This window comes from Lasioglossum baleicum, chromosome 2 (assembly GCF_051020765.1).
Source record: "Lasioglossum baleicum chromosome 2, iyLasBale1, whole genome shotgun sequence".
Taxonomy (NCBI): Eukaryota; Metazoa; Arthropoda; class Insecta; order Hymenoptera; family Halictidae; genus Lasioglossum; species Lasioglossum baleicum.
This window is the reverse complement of record NC_134930.1, coordinates 15,733,942-15,749,313: the sequence shown is the minus strand read 5'-3', so window position 1 is coordinate 15,749,313 and position 15,372 is coordinate 15,733,942. Positions and strand designations below refer to the sequence as shown.

At 42.8% G+C, this 15,372-nt stretch overlaps 1 protein-coding gene across 1 annotated transcript in view; it reads right to left on the bottom strand.

Moving 5' to 3' along the window:
• Positions 1 to 15,372, bottom strand: part of Kr (krueppel) — a 57,495-nt gene that overhangs the window by 13,765 nt on the left and 28,358 nt on the right. Inside the window, exon 4 of the transcript XR_013011669.1 lies at positions 1 to 15,372. This exon is cut by the window's left edge and continues 13,765 nt beyond it. The gene's annotated coding sequence lies outside the window, so the exon portion shown is untranslated.

The window sequence follows — 15,372 nt, the reverse complement described above, 5'->3', positions numbered from 1 at the left end:
GCACCTGAGTCCAAGACTTATGCGACCTCGTACAGAGACGTTCCGGCTCCGACACTGGATTACGCGGTACGTGCTCTACTATCCACCTCGAAAGCCGACTGATAAATCATTAAATTTATTATTAACGTTGCTGATTCGACGCTTTTAGTGCGCTCTGATCCCTATCTATGAGAACTTTCGTTCGCCCGAATGTCCTACGAATGTGACTGTATGCGAGGTTGGAATTTAAACAATTGTTGGTCTTTTAATCCTTTAGTAGTAACAAGTATATTTGAAAAAAGAAGTATATTAAAATATTTCTATAACTCCAGGAATTTTAAAAAATTCTGCAATCCGCCATTTTAATGGGCTCGCTAGTTCTGGTGTTGAAATGATTAAAGGAAACTTTTGCATGTAAATCAGCAACTTACAAGTAATCAACAAAAGGATGAAAGGGGTGCGAGTGTCCGACCACCAACGCCGACGATCCCTGTATCTGACAGTTGAAATCGCCAGAAGTTTATTTTCGTCGTCCCAGGCTTGGTTAGGCGACCAGGAGTCAACGCGGGCATCATTGCAACGCGTCGTTCGGGGGAATCGGGATTCAAAGACCCAGAAAGAGAGGACTCCGATTACCATATAGATGGAAGACTCTAGTTACCAGGATTCGACACTCGACGAGGAAGAAGCGAAACCGTCGCGTCGCCATGGCGGGAGCGAGAGAGAAATTAAAATCTCGCGGAAGACGTCCTGTTGGAGAGTTGTTGGGAGGTTTCCGCGGGCCAAACGAAGCCAATCAAATTAACAAAATAGAGGAGGAAGTAGGTACGAGAGGGGAGAAGAAAGGGCGAAAGAAAGAAAGAAACGAAAATCCGGGGCAATGATCACGCTACGACGGAATAAAGAGGATCAGAGAGGGTGGATCCCGGGCGTGATTGCCACTTTCCGCTGACCCAGCCGATTCTTCTACGATCTTCGCCGGGCCAATTGCTGGAACGAATAAAATTTAGATGAGTAACGAGGTCGACGACGCCATTTAACATTTTATAATCAGAAGTATCTCTCACGGCGAACGAAGTAGGAGGGCCTGCAACCCGGTGTGTTCTCTTCTATTCTTAGCGCGTGGGGAGGGGAGGAGGAAGAGGAAGAAAAAATAAGAAAACGTTGCACCCCGACGACGGTATTTCATCGGCCACCCCCCGCCGCCTGCTCTGACAGGTCTGAGCCAGTCAGGACCGTTAGCATCGGCGGCGCGAGAGCTCGACACTGGCTGGCTCGCAAGTAATTTCGCTTAAAAACGTAATTAGTGTGCGTCGAGATGGGGTTGAGGAGAGGGGCAGAGAAAAAAAATCGTTAGGGGTAGCGAAGCTTTTTTCATAGCGTGGGGTGCGGGCCAGCCGCTCTCCGCGAGGGTGCCCTTCCGCACCGTGGAGCTAGGGTCCCACCCTTGGCCCCTCTCTTCACCTTACCGTATCTCCTTTTTTTCTCTCTATATCTCTCTCTCTCTCTCTCTCTCTGTCTCCCTTTCTACCTCTCGCTTTCACTCTGGAGCTTTCTTTCTTTCTCCTCTGATCAAATCTTTGGGGTGGACTTCTCTCGAGTGCTCCGCAGCAACTCGGCCGTGGGGTATCGAGCCGTACATCTTCGCTGCTCCGAAGAAGTTGAAAGGATAAGGAAGAGGAAGGGTGAAGCGAGATGGCCTGGCAGGATTGATAGGCGCTGGAGGAACGACCTGGTCAAGGGATCCTGCCCTCGCAGACTCGCCCATTATTTATTATGTGTTGTTGGATTACACTTGGGATTTGCAGATGGTTTTTTATAGAGCGATTGTTCCTGTTGTCGGCCGGGTAACCCTTTGCGGTTCTATGTCGAGAAGACTCGACGTTAATCCTTAGACTGTAAACATAGAAAGATCTGAGATAGTTTATATATCGGGTTGTTCGGAAAGTAATTTCGTTTTTACTGTAGGGATGGCATTGATTCCATTTGTTATTGCTGCAGGGGTCAATGACCGGAGCAGACTGGTCATATGGTCAAGACCGCGAACAATCTGGGGAAGGTCGAATATTATAAATACTTTTTTGTAAAAAATTCCTAAAATTCACAATAATTTTACATATCTACACGATCCCAACTCAGAGAATGAATCCTGCGATCCGAGCCCGTCAGCAGGTTCCACAGCAGAAACTAGTCGAAGCGCAAGGATCAATGCTAATTTATTCGGACGTGGCGAGAGAGCGATCCCGGATGGAATCGAGCAGATTTTCGATCGCAGCCCACGGGGCCACGGTTCAATGAATGGCCTAGCAGGAAGAGAATTTTCTATCGGGGTCGACGAACCCTTTTTTCGACGAAGGTACAAGGAACAGCCACGAGGCGAAAGGATTCACATCCCCCTCCCTCGCCACTCCTCTCCTCCTCCCGCGGACCCACGGATCCGTGGCAATGAGGGGTTGAAAAAAAAATGGGTTGGGTGATCGTGGGTGAGTCACTGCCACTATCGGGGCTGTGTGGGGTGATAGCGGCCAGGGTGGCGGATGGGTGCGCAGACTTTTTTTTATCTGAAGGGATTTGCAGCGGGCCTGGGTCCGGTTGCACCCTTCTATCGAACCCGATCGACCCGCTTCTAACTGCCGAAAATTATTCATGAGATGCGCGTAACTGCGCCCATCGCCAAGATCCTCCATCGACGTTGGCAAGGGTTGAGAAGAATTCGCCTCCCGAGGGGGTGGAGAAATGACGCGGTGTGGTCCCGAGTCATTATAACACTGGTACCCAATCAGAATTTCGTAGTTCAACGTTTACTGCTTCAAGTAGGCTGCGGATGGGAGGAATTAATGTTATTCTAATGTCTTTTTAATTTTTTAAAAAAGCAAATTACGTGGTTGGGTATAATGAAAAAAAAGCTTAGGAAATAATTTAATAAAATTCTACCTAATTTTCGCAAGTTTATATAAGGTTTTGGGTTAACGAGTAATTATTTGGTAATTATTGGAACAACACAGGGGCGTACCTACGTAAAACTCACATCTGGAAAAGGTGTCCTTTAACAGTGGTGCCTAAAGAGTGCTCCGGTGATCTTCTGTGAAATCTGTTAATGGAGTCCCATCCGACTTCTCTCGCCACGCGTTACCACTCGGCTTTATTATTCATGCACCGTTACTAAACCGTGAATATTTTCGCTCCCGTAGTATCTCCTTCTCTCTTCTTTCCTCCTTTTTTTTTGGCCGAAAGCGGGCGTCGCCTTTTTACGCGAGCATTATTTTTTATGCCTCTCGCCGAGCACTCTCCTTACACTGTTCCGTCGCCATCAACCCCCTCTTCGTCACCGTGTCCCACCCTCTCCTCTCTCGTTTGTCTCTCACGAACTCTCTTTCTCCTTTTTCCCGCGGGAAGACACCATCGAAGGGAGATTGTAATTTTAATTTTTAATTTTTTTCGCCGAGGAAGCGACTAAGAAAGGGACCAGCGTGGAGACTTCAGGAAGAGTGGAAGTTTAAACAGTTGATCAGTTATAAATTTTCCTCGGCGGGTTAATTAACGAGTGGAGGCGAGGACGTTCTCCGAGGAAAACAAGCAGAAGATAATGTAAAATCTTCTGGAGAAAAATTGTGAATCTAGGATTTAGTTGGCATCCATGAACCAGTGTTCACACGCCGAGAGATATTTCTAATAATTTATAATGATATAAATTAATGTTGTTTAAATTTTTAATATGGACAACGAGTGGTCAGAGAAATTTCGGATGAAGTTTAGAGTTTGAAGTTTGCATTGATTGATGTACAATTTTCTGGTTGAATTTTCTTCAATGAAACGAAATAAAATGAGACAGAATGAAGTAGAATTTTCTTGATCGAAGCATTCCGAGTAAAATGAATGCAAAATATGGAATTTTTCTTGACCAACATTTCCGATAAATAAAAGAATGATATTCAAGGACTAAGCTCGCGAAACTCAGCAAATTGGCGTTTGTAAGAAACAAATTAGGAGAGGAAACGCTCTCTGGATATTTAATGAGAAAACTGAATGTTTGCGTACTGGAAACTGCGTACTTTTATGAAGAATGTTAAAGAAATTGAAGTGGAATGCAATTTTCTTGATGGATCTTTCAGTAAATAAAAAATACGATGCAATTTTAACCAAAGATTGCAGTGGGTATAAAATATGATGAAACTTCAGCGAATTCTCGTATTCACTTCATAGAATCTTCTGTTTGATGATTATATCGCAGATTTTATGCTTTCGTAGCATCTTTGATCTTCTAAAAATATACAAATCTTCCATTTTGTAATAGCATAAAAATAAGATTAAACATCCATTTCAAATCTAATCCTGAAAATCCCACAAATTAGCAGCATTTTGAGCTTTATCTTAGAAAATGTAGATCTTACTAAATCAAGAAACTCTTGTAGATCAACCTAATAATTAATCAAATAGAATCCCCTAACAGATTCACTTCTGAACAGCTATACCCGGGTCTATTTGAACTCGGAATACCAAAATTATTTAACCATAGATTATACCAATTAATCTAATCTAAAAATCTAATTAAAAAACAAGTTCCAATTACAAATACGAAAAATACTAACGTATCGTTGTTACGCCCAGCAATATGTTTGAAAAACTTGCCAAATCAGCAGATGATCTCGAGCATCAATTGGCAAATTCTCGGAAAAGGTTTGCTTTCCAAGATTTAATTAACACAATATCACCGGCAGCAGTTCCGGCCACCTCTTCCCAAAGAACAATCCTCCTTCTCTGGTAGCAGCATCGCGTCTCAAGATAACAAAATCCCTTGAAGAAAGCCGCTCTAGGCTAATTGGCAGAATAAATCCGTGAATTTTAGTCCGAGACGAGAGCGGCCGTGTTCCTCCAACATTAACGAACCGATTTCATTTCTCGTAGCTCGAGTCTTTCCGTCTTCCCAGCGAGAGCATTGCGAACCCACCCCTGGAAAACAGAACAAAATAAGAAGGAGATACGTTGACCCCTGTGTTCCGTGGAAAGAGACCTCCACCCTTGTTTCCCTTCCCGTGGGCGGGGGTGGATTTTTTCACGTTTTCCGAAGAATATACAAAACGTTAATGCACGTAGAATTTGCTATTTACATAGACATTGATCAATAGGATTAAAATAAAAATTGTCTGCATTAATTGCTAGGCACAGAAGCTACACTATAGACATTCATTTCTCTTTTTAGTAATAGTAATCCAAAGAAAATGATAAACAGCATGTTAAAATTCTTTAAATGTTGTTGCTATTTTCTTCAAGGTCTTCCGAAGGGCGTCGATGTTTTTTTTTTAAATAGAATCGGATATTTCTGACTTCATAGTGGAGTAGATGAAGGAAAGACGAGTTTACAAATATTGTTATTTTGTCCAGCACTGTAGGATCGTCTTAAGCTACCCTCGCAGAACATTCCACACAGAGAATCCTTTATTTTTCAATATAACATCCGAACACACCACAAAGGTTCCACACGGCTAAAATTCCGTCAAGGGGTGAAAACTGCGGCACCCCTCGAGATCATCGGAACAACTCCGCTAACAACCGCGACCTACATACACGCGACATCAAGAACCCCTCAGCTATCTCAAAAATACAGAAAACCATCCATCGTTGCATCCGTTACCACACGGTCCAAAGGGAGAGAGAGTGCTTTAATATCGTTCAAAATTTCTCGAAGATCCCCTCACTCGCATGAACACAGCATCAATCGCGAGGAGAACCGGGTCCAGTCGGGAACCCAATTTCCTCGAGTTTCAGAGGAATATTATCTCTTTGGTATCCGGGCGTCCAGGGTTTCCCGGGCGATGGCGGTTCTCTCAAAAGAAAGCGAAGAAAAGGGGCTCGCGCGTCGGGTAAGGGGGTAGATCTTGGCGCGGGTGTCTCGTGGCTGTAATTGCTGCCGGTGAATTAAATAAAAAAGAAGGAAGAAGTAAGACGGTGCCGGGTCTGGTTGGTAAGAAGAAGAGGAGGAAGAAGAAGAAGCCGCTGAAACGAGTCGAAGAGAGCCTCGGCTCCCACCCTTGCGGGCCGATGAAGGGTCGAGACGGTGCTCCGGCATATCATTACCCTCGCTCTGCCCTCCGATCCTCCTCTATCGCCTTCCACTGCCACTCTCCTCTCTCTCTCACTTCTTTTTCTCTCTCTCTCTCTCTTTTTAGCTTGTTCTCAGCCTCGCCTAGTCGTCTTGCTCTCCTTCCTCGTTTTCTTGGGCTCCCTTCACCCTTCCATCTTCGCCGGTAGCAACCCTCCGCTCTGGTACTTCGATACGCGCGGCCTCCACCCCATCTACCCTCCTCCCCTACCCTCTGCTGCCCTCCCATCGTCACCCCACACCGGGGGCAATATGGCCGCTCCTGCACGCTGGATACATTACGGCTGCGTTGCTTAATTACGCAAGATACTTCTTTTGCGAGGGGGAGTATCGCGCGTGCTGTTCCGCGTGTCCCACCCCCATAGACTTTCACGAACAGGGAGAGGGAGATCTTCCGAGACACGGGTCAACGTGGATCTTCCTCGTTTTGTTTTGCTCTTGGGTGGGTGGCCTTTTCCGCTGGGGACCAGGCTGCGAAAGGCTACTTGCTCTCGACACATTGCACTGTGCTCGATGTTTCAAAATATGGGGCAAAATCGGTACCACTTCGAAATTTATTCGCAAATCGAATCGAATGCGCATTTTAATCTTTGTAGCTTCATGCATTTATGGTTTATGAAAATTCTGAAAAATGCTAGAATATAAAATTCCAAACAATTTACTACGATTTCTGTTTTTTTCTTTCTTTGTTGGATTTCTCAAAATTTGTCTGTAAAAATTGTAACTGTATCGTTAAAATTAGAACATGTTTATATTTGCAACCAAATGAATTTATGTTTTAATCGTCAAAAATGTTCTTATTTGTATTCTGATTTTTACAATTGGTTTGGAAATTTTTTAAATGATGTCTCTAAGCTAGTCACTGGTTCAAATTCGAGTGCTTGTTCCCTGTGTACTATAGTTTCCTCGTTCCCTTAGACCCAGTGCGGCATTTTTCAAAATTTTGGATTGCATCCCGTCGATCGCGGTTCGACAGCGCCCATCTGCGTGGTGCGTTTATTTAATTTATGGCCGCATTAAGGGAGGACATTTAACCGATAGGTTGGCAGCTAGTTGCTCGTTCATGTTCACTGAATTAATCTCGGAATCACTGGGCGTGAGCGCCGCCGTCAAATCAGGTTACATCTGCTCGTCGTCGTTCGGCGCGCGAATAAATCATGCCCTTGATTCGCTCAAGTCGTTTGCATATCATTAATTATACCGGAATAATGATCGATTTCCTCCGACCCTTGCCGCCTCGATTAACCGCACAGCTTCGGAGAGTGTCTCACAAGGGCAGAACCCGAAATGGTCGTCTTCGATTTCAACACGTTCACTGGCGAACCAATCATCCCCCAAAAATCATTTGATTCGATAATCACCAATTTCTCCAATGCTATTGGATTTTAACGAAAGTTCGCAAAGATTAGAATTTAAGGAAAAAATTAAGATTCATAGATTTATTCCATAACATATTTGAGGTGACTTATCAAATTATTGAATAAACTTAGGAATAAATATTTCAACTTTATCTTCGAACTTTAATCTAATTTTTGTTCGTGTTAAATGTGGACACTTTTAACTGTTTTAATATTTAATTATAGTAATATAGTAATATTTTATACATATAGATATAACTAGAGAGACACGTACTATCGAAGTCAACGACCTCGAGTCCTTCCCTTATTTGTAAGGATTGGAAAATTGCGTTTTCTCTCTTTTATCGGGTGCGAAGAGGCAACGATAGTGTAGGAAGAAATAAAAACGGATATCCGGATGAAAATTGTAGTGTATATGTGTATGGATAGACGGCAGACGCACGACGGCTTTGTCCGTGCATAAATCATGATGAGTCGCGGTTTTATATGTATAGCTATAGGTGTAAGTCGCATGCTTCGGTACCGGCTACTATTATGTAAATCAGCCGTGGCACACCGTGGTACCCACCCATAAGCGATAAAATATCCGCTATACAAGCCTTCCATTGTGAGGAATTCATAGCCGGGCCCTTCGAGATAGGTTACACAGCCACCGAAGACGGGAGGGTGTGTCCGACACCGACGGTCGTTCGCGAATCTTCAACGAAAATCGTTTATTCCCACCGCGACTATTTTTATCGACGTTCGATCTTTAAATCGGCGACAGGACTCGATACGATTTTCGATGCTCTAGAGCCAAATTCTTCTGCGTATCTATTCTGTTTACATATTTTTAATAATAAAACTACCGAATGACCGGTTTCTTATTTTACAATTACTGAAATTATAGACATGCCTTCATGGGAAATTGTTTAAAAGATTTTTTTCAATGCTTCAACTGTGATGGACATTAATATTGAACATATATATACAGGGCTGTCTACAAATTAATCCCCACGATTTTTCAAACACGAAACAAAATTGTATCGAACAGACTTCCCAAATTTTCAATATTAAAAACGTTAAAAGAAGTGTTACTTTGTTAAAAGGTCAAGTTGGAAGTCAGTCACCTCCACCTTTTTCAATGAAAATGGACGACTTTGTTTGCGAAAATATTTACGAAATTTTGTACACAGAAGTGTATGAATAAAATAGTAGTAAGTCGCGTCGAAGGTACATTTTCTTTTCTTAACAATGCATAGTTACAGATGTAGAGAAAGAATATAGGGGTAGATATGCATAGTTCAAAAATTTCCGCAACTGGAGCTGCGGGAAGATTGATTTCAAAAGGACTATTGACCTTGGACTTGAACACATTCGTGCATGTCAATGGAATGGATGCCATTGATTTTTTCCTGCGGGACTACCACCGCTATGGACCCTCGAACTACAGGAATAGAGTCTGGAAAGATGAAATTGAAAACACACCGCTTCGTCGAAAATAAATTATCGATAGCTCACCCCTCTAGCAATCGCAATGAACGTATTGTATATATATATAATTTATGTCAATTTATATCCGCAATTTTATGTCTCCATTTTCTTACCAATCGTAACAGTCTATAATAAAGGGTTTTTTTTTAGGAAAACCATTGTGTTATGTTAGAGTTGTCGAAATTATTGATTTTTTGCAATTACGACAACTGATAAGATCATTTAAACCATCATTACATAGAACATAGAACAATTCTGTTGCGCCTACAATCTTAGGCCACCCTCACAGAAGAGAAATTCCAGAATCCTTTATTTCTTAATATTCTCTCAATAATTTCATCGATACAGAAGGGCTAGTAAATATTCTTGTGTTATTCGCAATTTGTTAAAATTATTGGGAGATGAAATACAATTATTACTAGACTGCGGATCTTTATACAAAATAAAAAATGTTCGCATTGATAGCAGGGCACAGGAGCCAAATAAGAATTGTATTCTTCTTTTAATTATCCTATTAAGCTGAAAGTAATACATTGATGTCCTTAAATATCTTTAACATATCCACTGTTATAAATAGTACGTATCCTTCTTTGTCATAAATGCATAAAATCCGCAGTCTAATTATTACATCCAATATTGAATAACTTTACCGTGACTAAATTCGAAAATAACGCAACACGTACCTTGCCTTCCTTTTAAAAGCTTCCATTTTCACTGCTTTTCATCCCAAAATTCGCAATCGCTTCGCACCACAAACATCCAAAAACCGTAAAACACCTCTCTCTCTCTCTTCATTTCTCGTACGCACCTTATCCACCTATTCCTCAGGAATCGATCAAAACGATCGCCCAAAGCACCCCACGCGGAGAATCATCCCCTAGGCCTTGGATAACAGTTCTACCTTCGCAGGACGATAAATTTCGCAGTCCACGAGCAACAGTACTACGAATTGGCGAACGTATCCTCGAAGTAAAATTCATGCTCGATTCCTTATGCGGCTGCGTGGTTATCGATAAGACCGGCCGAGCATCCGCATAAGTGTAATCCATAAAAAGGATGCTTGGGGATGAGAGAAAGAGGAGCAGAAAGAGAGGGAGAGAAAGAGAGAAAGAGGGCACGCGTTAAAGGGGAAATAGATCAAAACTAGGGCACGCGCGATCGCGCGAATTTACTGCATATTGGCTGGTCTCTCTCTCTCTCTCTCTCTCTCTCTCTCTCTCTTTCTCTCTCTCCCCGTTTGCTAGAGTTTTCTGCAACGCGTTCGATTTCGAGACCCCTGACCGATTTGCTTACCGGCGGCGTTGCTGCTCGTTCTTCAAGGTGGAAACTCAAAGGCGGGTAGTTAGTCGTTGGTCAACCCCGGTAATTGCGCGTAACCATGGAAATGCCTGTTTGTTTGGGGGCTCTTTTGGTTACGGTGGCGAGGGCAGCGCAGGGTGAAAGGGTACGCTTTCGAGGCCACTGAATGCAAAGAAGGGTTGTAAAGGGTCGGCCGGAAGTCAAGGACGCACTCGCTGACTTCGAGGAACTCGGCCAGTCCTCTCTCGCTCTCTCCCTCCCTCTTTCTCTCTCTCGCTCTTTCTCGTTCTCGTTCTCATGCTCTCCCTAGCCCTTTTTTTTACACCACCATGCTCGAGGATGTTGCGAGAAATTAACCAGCGACGACCTATTTTCGACGATTTTGTTCGGGGATTGTTCTGAGCCTCTGGTATTATTATCGAGGATGATTCGCGTGGAAGATGCTGGTTGCAAATTTCTCTCCTGATGGGTGGGGAATGCTGAGGGCTTGTATGGTTAATTAGGTCCATGGCATTCAAAAATTTGTATGCGTGTTAATTTTAATCGGTTGCCAAAAATAATTTTTCTTAGAAATGTCATAAATTATATCGTATTTAAATAATATAAATTTTTTAAAAATTTATTTTACGTCGCTTTTTTAACTGCTGTGGCTTTTCGCGACGGGACCTACGGTTTTTATAGGATTACGAATAATTCATAATGTGATTTGATCATTGGAGCACGACGAGTAGAATGCAAGGGTCAAAATTATAACGTGATTGATAATGATATTTTATAATACAGTCTGCGTTGTTAATCACGGTAAATTCCTATATGCACTGCTCCGCTTCAAACAAATGACACAGTGCGTTCCAGAAATAAACTTCCGCTACCTGCTTTGACAACTTTTGTAAACGAAGTTGTACACGACTCGATTTTACATCGTTCTACCATAGAGTCTATAGAATTCAATTATTAATTCACGGTATACCTTATTTTTTTAAAGACGTTTCATCAGTGGACTAGTCATCATTAGACTGCGAACTTGGTGTCTTCAGAGAAAAATCTAAGTAGATGAAAATTAAAACATAAAAACTTATGACTCGAGATCCCAGTGATTTAGTTTTGGATACAAAACAATGTTAGAAATCATAATTGTGAGATGAATTAATTTCGACACTTAATATAGCATATGAAATGTGTAATTGAATATTCTTAATGCATTAGGGTGCTTATATAATTGTATAGACGTAATCATCCCCGTAACGTCTCTATATATTACAACTATTTTTACAATATGAATGAAACAATGGGGATAGATATATCCGTGACGCGTGCCGTAACCATTTCCGATCGAAAACCGAGGAACAAATCGTGCCACGCCAGCCTGTGTATTGGTAGGTTCTTTGTGCTCCGATCCCTCGGCCGCGTGGAACATTGGGAAACCGGCAATACATCAATCTTTATCGAGTATTTTGCCGCGCCACACTATTAAATCGCGATCCTTTACCGCCCAAATACGTGTTACGGATCGCAGGTACACAAACAGGTCGTTTTTCAGCTCGTATATTTATTATTAGATTGCGAATGCCACGCTAAATCCTTTTTTGATCGAGCCCTCTACAATACGTGCAATCGAACACTAAACAATTTATACCAAACATTATTAACACCTTCATAGTATCCAAACATTCATTCAAAACGTTACAAATTTTAAATCCTTTTTTGATCGAGCCCTCTACAATACGTGCAATCGAACACTAAACAATTTATTCCAAACATTATTAACACCTTGATAGCATCCAAACATTCATTCAAAACGTTACAAATTTTATTATGACAAAAAAAATTGTTTTGGTCATATACAGTGTCCCAAAAATTTCGTTCTAGCCTAAATACCTTCCCCCTCCAAATCCTGTAAACCCGAAAAACCACAAACCTCGATTTCCACCTACAAATTCGAATCACCAGCGATTCCCATAAAACAACCTCCACCTCCCCATCGGAACGTGTACTACCCCACGGATAATCTCCGCATCAACGTCCGCGTTCTCGTTTCCGCGTCGGGATTCTGCAATTTCGGCGGCACTTAAACTTTCACGGTGACTATTAACCGGAACGTGTTCGCAACAGCCCGATCCGGTCCTCCCCTGCCTACACAAAACCAAAAAATTTCGGAGAAGAACGAGGTAGAATCCAGAAGGAAGAAGAAATAAGGCGCAGATACACTAGCAAGTAGCTTGCGGCATTTGTTGCGTGAGCGAGATCATTATCATGTTATCCTGCCATTTGTAGAACAATTGATCTGAGACTTTGCGACTTTTGTTTTCTCGAAGATGAAATATGTATATTGGGTGCACTAATTAATTCGTGGGTTTGTCTTCACAAAATTATTGTTCATTTAAAGACTAGAAAAACATGTTATCATTTTCCAGACAGTTACACCGTTCGACGGGTGACTGATGATCACAGTAACAAGTTTGGTCACAAAACAAGCTTGAAAATAATAATTGTGCGGTGCACGAATTAGTTTGTACACCTAATGTGCCGTTATTTAGGATGACTTGTTGGTTCACAATTCAAATTGCTGTTGAACGATCAATTAAGTCATTCGACAATTATTGAAATGGCTGAATTGACTTCTGCAATTAAGCAGGTATACTGAAACCTGTACACAGTTTAAATAAATGTTTCACTTTAACATGTTTAATGCTCGGTAGATGTTCAACCATGGACCAGAGATTTTTAAAAATTATGAAGTAATCGGTAATGTGTCAAGTTGCGGAAATCAGGGACAGATGAGGGTTGACTGACGATTTCGCTACGATTCGGGTCAAAATAGATTCGGGCTACGCTGTCGGAAGGTTAAACGTGTTTACACACGCCATGAGACCACTGGCTCACGCAAGAAATATCGCGAGTTGTTTTCTACAGCGTATCTGCGCCTGTAGGAAGAAAGAACGGCGAAAGGACTTTCGCTCGGATCGCGAACGCTAATTTTGTATTCGTCCTGGAGCCTTCGGGATAAGGAAGAGGATCCTGGGGGGTGGAAGGGAGAAAGGACTATTGGAAGGGTGAAAAAAAGAGGGTCGCGAAAAAAGTGGCGCGAGAAAGAGAAAGGGAAAAAGACATGGAAAGAGAAAGGTTGCTGGAAGAGGAGCGAGGGGTACCGCGCCGAGGCATCCCCACTCGGTGGGCCATCCGCCCCTGAAAAAAGAGTTAATATTGATCCGTTTTTTTATTTGAGTCACCCCCAGGTTTTTCACCCTCGCTATTTTTTCTTCCCTCGGCTGCAGGGATCGCCGCGCCGAGCCGCGCCGCGCGTTGGTACGACAGAGACGGAATTAGTGTTTCTATAGCAACTACTCTACCCCGTCCGCTGTTCGTTCGTTTCTACGTCCGTCCGTCAGTCCGACGGGTCCGTTCTCGGCCGTGGAAGTCCGCTATGGTCCGAATTATCCCGACCCCGGGCGAAGAAGATCAACGGGGAACCCCGTCGAACGGGTTCCTCCTGCAGGGAAATCGCGATCTGAGACATGTGTTTCGCGAGGTTCGCCGGGAATAGCTCCTGGAGAAAGAGACCACATTTGACAGGAGTTATTCGGATCCTTGTAGAGTACCTATTGGGAATGGGCAGAACTTGATTTGGGAATTTTTACGAATTCTTACTTGAATTTTTTGACATAAATATTTCAAAACTATTGTTCGTTGCTTCACCTCACCTATGCGACAACGCACCCTATCCTGAAGACAACGCACGATCCCATTCCTTTGTTTTAATCCTTTGTACTGTTACATCCAGCCAGACTCGCGATGAACATTTCAAACAGATTGTATTGATTATGTGTGGCATTAATTTCATTCAGGCTGAAATGAAAATTCTATTTTGTTGTCGTCGATACACAGCCATTGGAGAATACTAAGGCAAATAGATATACAGTTTCTTCTAGTTCAATTCCTGGTTCTGTTCGAAGCGCAATGCTCAGTCCAATTCTCAGTTCGATTTCTAGTGGAATGATTAGTGGAACTTTCAGTCAAATTTCTAGTTCAATTTCTAGTGCAATTCGTAGTTCTATATCAAGTGCAATTTTCAGTTCATTTTTAGTTCAATTTTTAGTTTAACTTTTAATGCAAGTCTCAGTTGAATTCCGAGTTCAATGTTCGCACGAGTTTCGCGTATCCAATTCCTCCTTCAAGAAATAATAAATAATGACCGGCGAAGAAGTTCTGATCATTTGTGACCGTAAGATAAATGGCGGTGCAAGTGGTTAAGAGAAAGTTCGGTCTAGGAGTCGAAGCAAGAGATAAGAATGATCCGCATCGAGTTTGACGCGTTGCCTCGAGAGGTGTCCTTTGTGAAATTAGATTTTGCGGAGTCCGGGGCTCCATGCTGAAAAACTCCGGGCCCGCTTTCATCAGTAAGAGAGCCGATATCGTGAACATTAAACAGATTCCAGGCTGCCAGAGAGAAAGATACAAGGGAGCAAGAAAGATAGATAGAGAAGGAGAGAAAGAAGGAAAGAGATATCGAGAATGGTAAAAGGGTGTTATTAGGCTGGAGGGAACTGGTCAAAGGGAATGCAAAAGAACGAGATAGGAGAGGAGAGGGAACGGTAGAGGAAGAACGTTCGCCCAGAGCATATTCCGGAACAAAGCGCGGCTGAGTCTCTGAAATATGCATCGACTTACAGTCTGAAGGATATTCCGCGGAACCCTGGAACACACACCCTCCTCCTCCGAGGATATACGAAAGCACGATCGGAGCTTCATATTTCCTGATTTGGGGGCGAACTTAACTCTACCGAATATCTGGTGCACTCGACGAGAGGAAGGAAACGGAGCATATCCACATCCACATCCAGGATCGGGGAAAGATTTCGCGTGTCTATCAGTCCGTTATAAATGGCCCCCCATTGTACCCCCCACCCCTCACCGAAACTTTGTAATTTATCGTCATTCCCTGCCCCTTTATCGCCTATACCTCCTCCCTACCCCCCTGACCCCTTTATGTTTCATTTAAATATCAAACGGACTTACCGACTCCTTCTTCCTCGAGGTTTGCAAGACTATCTGGTGGAGGCTTCGTAGTTTTGTGTTCAGTACAGGAGCCAGTTCTTTCCGATTAACCCCTACGGTTTCTTTTACGCTCGCAGTGATTACAACTTCTTTGTGGTTCATGATTTC